Here is a 7,787-nt window from a genome sequence, read left to right on the forward strand (position 1 = left end):
AGTTAGAAGGTTTGGAGGGGTAAAAAACGAGTTGTGTTGTGGATGTATTAAGTTTAAAATATCCATGAGTCATCTGATTAAATGTCTACTAGGCAGCTGGTGGAATAGCAAAAAAACCACAAAACACAGCTTTGATAGAAATGTAATTTGTTAAGTATCCTTCTAGCCACAAGCAGAAAAGCTATTTCTTCCCTGCTGCCCCCAGTGATGCTCCAGTAAATATTTAACAACCAGCTTTTCAAAAAATAAAAGAAACATATGCAAGACACACTTAAGTTTAAGCAGTATCTTTATCAATTTTTCTGCCACTTTCTTAAACAGAGACAATAAATAAAACAATAAATCATGCCCAGATGCTTATTGATTTCCAAGGTATAAATGCTTATGCTAAAAATATAACAATTGACTCTTGACAGCCAGTTGGAGCTGGTTCTGACTCACCTCTGCTTCTACCCCACCCCCTCCATATCCACCTATAGTTGAAGAAAGAATGCCAGCATTGCTATTGCTCATATTTGTTGAGTGTTGGTGAATTGTGCCGGTCTGTATTTTATCTACCCTCTCATTCCGCTTCAAAAGAAAATGATCAGGTAACAGGGATGGTAGATTAGCATTGTATGTTAAGATATATTTATGGAAGTCAACAAACTCAGAATGAATAAATGACAGCACAGTTGGCTAAGGATAAATGAGAAAAGAAACAAGTGATATTGTGATATATGATTACAGCTGGGGAATGGTTTTTTGTTTCCTTGATACAGTTCATAATACCAACACACAGACAAGATACAGTAATGACAGATAACTTACACTAATTGCCAACTGCCAGAAGTCATATTCGTATTTTTTTGTTTGTTTGTTTGTTTTGGCTAGGCAATTGGGGTTAAATGACTTGCCCAGGGTCACACAGCTAGTAAGTATCAAGTGTCTGAGGCCGCATTTGAACTCAGGTTCTCCTGATTCCAGGACCAGTGCTCTATTCACTGTGCCACCTAGCTGCCCCTAGAAGTCATATTCTAATCAAAGCAGAGTTTCTGATTTCAAGACCTGCCCTCTGTTTGCCGCCTCATTTTGCCCTTTCTTAAAAGAATGTGAAGTAGAACTGTAAAGCCAGGGAATCAACCCTCAAACTTTCCCCAACATAGGGTGTAGAAACATTGTCATGTAAAGAGAGAACGAAAAAGTTTTTTAAAGGTAACAAATTTATGCAGAGAAGGGTCTAGTTCTTAGCACATGTAGCACAAAAAGTACCAGTTATTTAGTTGCTAGTAGATATCTGTTAATTAGCAAGCACTTCTTATGCACTTTCTATGCATCATCTGCTGTGCACCAGTAGTCACAGAGTATCCAATGGCTAGGGATAAGAGAATGAAACAATCCCTGTTTGCAGGGAGCTTATGTTCTCGTGCATAATACATCCTGGTTATACTATGACCTGAGTATTGTGCTGAATTCCAGGCACAGTATTTTAGGAAGGATACTGACAAATTAAGAGTTCATCTATAGGACAGGGGTCATGATTGACATGAGAGTAGGAACTATACCATAAGTAAGTGATTACAGTATGACTCTTGCTCTGTTAACTGTTCCATCCCTTCAAAACTAAAAGAAGCAACAGAGGCAGCTACCACTCGGGCCAACAAGAACAAACTAGAAACAATGGGAACCTTGGTAGAAAGTGACTATGTCAGCTTAAAATGTGGAAGAACAGAAGAGAAGACTTTTGTGGGGCCGTGGTCTCTTTTTATGATACTCAGTGGATTGTCATTGGGAAGAGGGTTTAGAATTGTTCTCCATAACTCCAGAGGGGAGGGGGAAAAAAAAAGGCAGTTGGCAAATGTTATTTGGCAGTAGATTTCAGCTCAACATAAGGGAGTTTGTTTCTTAAAATGGACTTAAAATGAAGATATTTCTAGTGACTTTCATCATGGCATTTGACAATATCTGTCTTGATATCCTTGTAGACAACATGGAGAAACAAGATGATAGTATAATGTGGTTTATTCAAAACTAGTTAAATAATCTTACCCAAAGAATGGTAATTAATAGATCCATGTTAACCTAGAGAAAGGGTCTCTAGTAGAGTGTCTTTAAAGCTATGCATTTAGCCTTGTTCTTTGAAACATTTTTATTAATGGATAAAGATATAAATAACGCTTATGAAATTTGCAGACAGCACAAAATTAGGAGGAAGAGCTAATATATTGATTGAACAACAAAATTAGGATTTCTCCCCCCACCCCCAAAAAAACCTTGATAAAATAAAAAACAAACAAATGGCCAAATGTTAATAATATAAAATTCAATAGGGATCCAAAGATCAAATATGCAGACACAGGATGTGAGAAATGTTGCTAGACATTAGTTCATGTGAAGAAAGCAAGGAGAGAGGCAGAATAGTGTAGTAAATAGAGAACTAGCTTCAGAATCAGGGCCTACCTGGGTCCAAGTCCCACTTCTGATGCATATCTGACTTGTGTGATCCTGGGAAAGTCAATCGACTTCTTAGAAACCCAGACAACCCTTGAGTGAGATTGGTGAAGACCCCTCATAAAATTTAAACTTAAATAAGTAAAATAAGGTAAAGACCCCTAATAATAATATATGTGTATATGTGTGCCCAGGTCAGGAAACTTGTAAATAGCTTGAATGGATATGTTCAAATTGTTGCAAAAATAATCACCACCACAAATTATTCCAGGATCTGAAATGAACAAAAACAGGATGTACTAAGAGGATACTTGAAGGAGTGGGAGGCAGGTGAAACCTATGTAACAATTCTGTAATTTCCTCTGCTGTTGCTAGGGTAGTTTTTTCGTGTTTAGATTGTGCCCTCTGAAGTCCAGCCAATGGGATAAAAGGTAGGGGCTAGGGAGGAGTTGCGGTCAGAACCTATAAAAATGTTTGTTTGGCTGATACCACCTGCGGTCTTGCATCCAACTGCCTTTCGGTGTGAGTCACCCTTTCTCGAGATCAAAATAAAATCCTTTCTACTTTCTACCTGGAGAAGCCTCTGAATTAATTTGGGTAAGGGTCATCGCTGTCCCGCACACCCTTTTAAACCCTTTTAAAAATAAAAGTTGCAAAGCACTTGCTGATCTGCCATTGGTAAAGGGAGTTCCTTTGCTTGGGAATTCTCTACATCAATGAAATCATAATTTTGTGCGACCAAACCACAAAAAAAGGGGTGGGAGTACTAGGGGCTTTAATATGTGTACCGAGGCTCAACACAACCAAACAGTGCAATACTGCAATGAAAAAAAAAAAACCAACATTAATAGAAGCACTGTATCTAGAATGATAGTCTCATTTTTAGTCACATCATATCTGGTATCATAAAGTTTCCTCTTTTCCAGGCTAATTATCCCCCAGTTTCTTCAACTGATCTTATGGGGATGGGCATCATGCCTCACAAGTGGGCTCAGAGACACAGGCTCACAATCAGAGAACAGCAACAAAGACTTCTGTAACTAAGTTTGGGGCTTCAAGCCCAACCTGGGAAATCAAAAGAATGGACTTATGGTATAGTTCCTAGTTTTGTGTCAGTCACAGCCACTGTCCTCTAGATGAACTCTAATTTGTCAGTGTTCTTCCTAAAATATGATGCCTAGAATTGAACACAACACTCAGATATAACCAGGATAGAATATGGCATCTGTTTTTATTATGCATGAAAATATAAGCTCCCTCCAAATAGGGATTGTTTCATTCTCTTATCCCTAGCCACTAGATATTCTCAATGAATACTGGTGCACAGCAAATGGCACATAGAAAGTGCATAATAAATGCTTGTTAATTAATAAATATCTACTAGCAACAAAATAACTGATATTTTCTGTGCTACATGCTCTAAGAATTGGACCCTCCCTAGTCTCTGCTTAAGTTTATCACTTTTAAAAAACTTATACTTTTTTGTTCTCCCTTTACATGATTACGTGTCTACCCTCTATGTTGGGGAAAGTTTTAGGATTGGTTCCCTGGCTTTATAGTCCTACTTCACAACCTTTTAAAAAAGGGGTAAAATGATGTGGCAGACAGAGGGCAGGTCTTGAAATCAGAAGACCTTTGTTCAAACCCTGCCTCAGATACTTTATTTGTGTGACCCGGAGCAAGTGACTTAACCTCTCTAGCCCACAGATTTCTTCTCTTTGCAATGAAGGAACTAAACTTGATGACCCGTCTTTATTCTAAGTCTATGATCCTATAGGTCCCGACACTAGGACATTCTCACTCTTCTTAGATTCTTTCATGAAAACTGACATCACTCAATGGTGCTTCTGTTGATATCCAGGGTCTTTTTCCCTTTGTAATGCATTTCCCTTTGAGATTCCAGGGCCATTTTGTAATGTCATGATGAGGCATCAGACTAGAACTTCAGTGGTTACATTAATGAATACAGGTAAAAAATACTAAGCAAAATATCCGCAAGTACAATATAGTAACACGTTAAAAATCATTCATCACCACCAAGGAGGGCCTTTCCTAGAAATAACAATATAATTGCAGGGGATGGAGGGAGGACTGGCCAAGGAAGGATCAATTCTTAGAGCACGCACAGTATGTTCTGCCTGGTATCAACCCACTTGGAGGCTTAGTAAGTCTGCTTCTAGAAATGTTTGATATAGAAGTCCTGGTCCTTTCCTTCCCTGATTTAAAGTAGGTGAAGGTGTTCTGAATGTTTCCTCTCAGCTTACTATGGAATAACAAAAAGCCTTCTAGCTGGCTGCCAGTGGATATACAAAAAGTACCGAAGAACTATCTCATCTCTGAAGGCTTTTAAGTGAAGAGGAAGAAGTGTTCTAGACATCAAGATGATGGAGGGATCTTGTCCCTCTCTCACTCACTTACCATGAAGCCAGAATGCATGATGCTGCTCTTCTTCTGTTTTGGTTGGGTTTATTCTTATCCTGATCTTAGGTGGATGAGTATCAGAAAGAGATGGAACAAGTAATTGTCTTTGTGAGTTTTGAAAGATCAAAAGAACCAACAGAGGATCAGCAACTGGAATCCACAGCAGAGTGCTCGTAGGAGCAACAGGAGTCTGGTAGTAGCCTTGAAGAGTAACCTTCTTGATCCCGGCCCCGCAGTGAGTCCACCTGGCGGGGAGGGGGGGTGGATAGAAATACAGATGAAGTAGTCCCCTACCCTCAAGGAGCTCATATTCTACTGGATACGAATAAATACCAAGTAAGAGGCATAGCAAGTTAATCCTTCTGAAATACTTTAACATCAAAAGTTGATTCGATTCTTTTTTTTTAAAGTATGAAAGCCTACAAACTTTCTTCGGAATGTGTGCTGGTTTTGTATTAAATGTTATATAACCTCATTGCTTAGAAATCTGTTTAGAACTGTCTCTTAAGTCCTACAATATTGACTACTCACTGTTGACCACCAAGTAGATGGACTATAATCAATGTTTGTTGGTTATAAATTGGCAAATAATGGACATTGAGCGGGGGAGGAAGCTTGCAGGAGAGGAGGGCCAGGGAAAGAACATTAAACTAATCAGAATATCAAATCCAAAAAATTATTCAAGGACTGAAGAGCTTTTTTTTGTTTTGTTAGTGTAACAAATACAATACACATTATGTTATTATAAAACACTTTAAGTTTCTTCAAGTGCATATAGGGATACAATACTGTTTAAATTTTTAATATATTTATTATTAATAAAGCCTTGGAAACACAGAATTTCCCTTCCAAAGAGCTATAGAGCCTTTATATTTGTTGTATGCATCTAATATTTTATATTATCATGATTTTGGGGACCAGCAAGGGACAATGATTTATTTTCTCCGTTTTGCAGATGGGAAGATGAGAAAAAGTGAACTTTAGGGTAAACTTGTTTTCCAAATGCAAACCTTGCCCAAAGTCACAAAGCTGGAACCAGAGCAAGGACCAGGAAGGCTCTCAAGTTCTCAAGTTTGACAAATAATATACATAACCTTGCATTGCCAAGACAACTTTAAATCCTTTCTGGCTCATCCTTCCTTCCCAAATAAGGATCATGCCTTCTGATCTCTACACAGCCTGAAAGTACCAGTGGGATGCAGTTTTCTAGCTAATTGCTTAGCTCATTTAATTCAAAACCAATAGGTACTCTACACTTCCTTTGAGAAGTAAAATCATGTTTACCAGACATATTGATAAAAACAACGTACAGTAAACCCTTAGCTTTCTGGAACCCTGCATTCTTCTTGATGACAGTTTTCTAAACAGGTGAGGGTATACCCTTCAAAAACCTAAACTGGAAAAACTTTATCACTTTGGATGAAAATCTTTCTAAAATCTATTACATACTTTTCTTTCTCTTCCTCCCATTTATTTGCTTTTTATTGATGCCTTTTCTTTGTACAACACCTCCATTTCCAAATATATTCCTTTCCCTCCCCTATCCAGTGAATGTTCTTTGTAACAAAGATTTGTAAGAGAAGTAAAAAAAGAAGAGGAAAAAAAGCAGTGTGACAAAACAACGCATTTGACAGTGTACACAACATTCCATACTCATAATCACTGCCACTTCTGCAATGAATTCTTTGTCTTCTTTTTTTTGTTTTTTTTTTTGAATGGTATTTTTTTGTTGTTTTTTTTTTTTGTTTGTTTGGCTAGGCAATGGGGTTAAGTGACTTGCCCAGGGTCACACAGCTAGTAAGTGTTCTGTGTGTGAGGTCAAATTTGAACTCAGGTCCTCCTGAATCCAGGGCCGGTGCTCTATCCACTGCGCCACCTAGCTGCCCCAATTCTTTGTCTTCTTAACAAAGCCTGCTGAACATAATTGATTTTTTTCATGATGACTCAAAGTCATTATTATGAACATCAGTTTTTAAAAAATTATTTATGCTCTTCATTTCCCAATAACCACTCCCTCCCCGCCCCCCCCATAGAAACCTTTATCACAAGAGAAACACAGTAAGGCAAAACAAACAGACAAATTGATCATGTCTAAAACTGTATGTACCTTATTCAGCACCCATACTCTTCCACCTCTCTACCAAAAGAGAAATATGTTTTGTCATTAGTTCTATGGCATCAAGATCATTCCTTGCATTGATCTGAATGTTGATGTTTTGTGGCATTTTTCTTTACATTACTGTATACAAGTGAGTAGTGTTCTCTTGGTCTAGCTCACTTCATCTGCATCAGTTCATACAAGTCTCATGTTTCTCTTAATTCTTCATATTTCTTATTTCTTATGGTACAATAATATTCCATCAACTAAATATACTGCAATTTTATATGTGACCAATTATTGCTGCTCATATATAATTACATCATATATAACATATCCCTCCCATGTATCATATATAATACATCCCTCCAATATATATCATATATAATATATCCCTCCAAATAACTGGAGGGACTAAGCTACAGTTTCACTGACATAGAGAGCTCCCTGTGAGGAAACTCCTTTCCATCACAGGACATACAGGCCCCTGTTCTCTGTAACGTAGAGTCAGTTGCCTTGATCACTGGGAGGTTGAGTGACAGGCCCAGGATCATACCCCATTTATATCAGAGGCAAGACTTGAACCCAAGACTTCTTGACTTTAGAGTTGATAGAGTCTCTATCTATTCCACCATACCACCTCTCTTTCATTTTTTCACTATGCTAAAAATATAATGATGGCTTTGGAGCCTATTAAGGTGGGTAAGATTTTGCACTAAATGGCCTGAAACTTCCACAGTTTTTTTGGCTCTGTGTTTACTCTTTACAAATTGTTCTGCTTTAAAGTCAGTTCTTCTGAAGGCTTCTTTCCCCTTCCAGAAAAACAAGGAGGAGAAGG

The sequence above is a fragment of the Vombatus ursinus genome, unplaced genomic scaffold (assembly GCF_900497805.2).
Source record: "Vombatus ursinus unplaced genomic scaffold, bare-nosed wombat genome assembly UNPS02014818.1, whole genome shotgun sequence".
Taxonomy (NCBI): Eukaryota; Metazoa; Chordata; class Mammalia; order Diprotodontia; family Vombatidae; genus Vombatus; species Vombatus ursinus.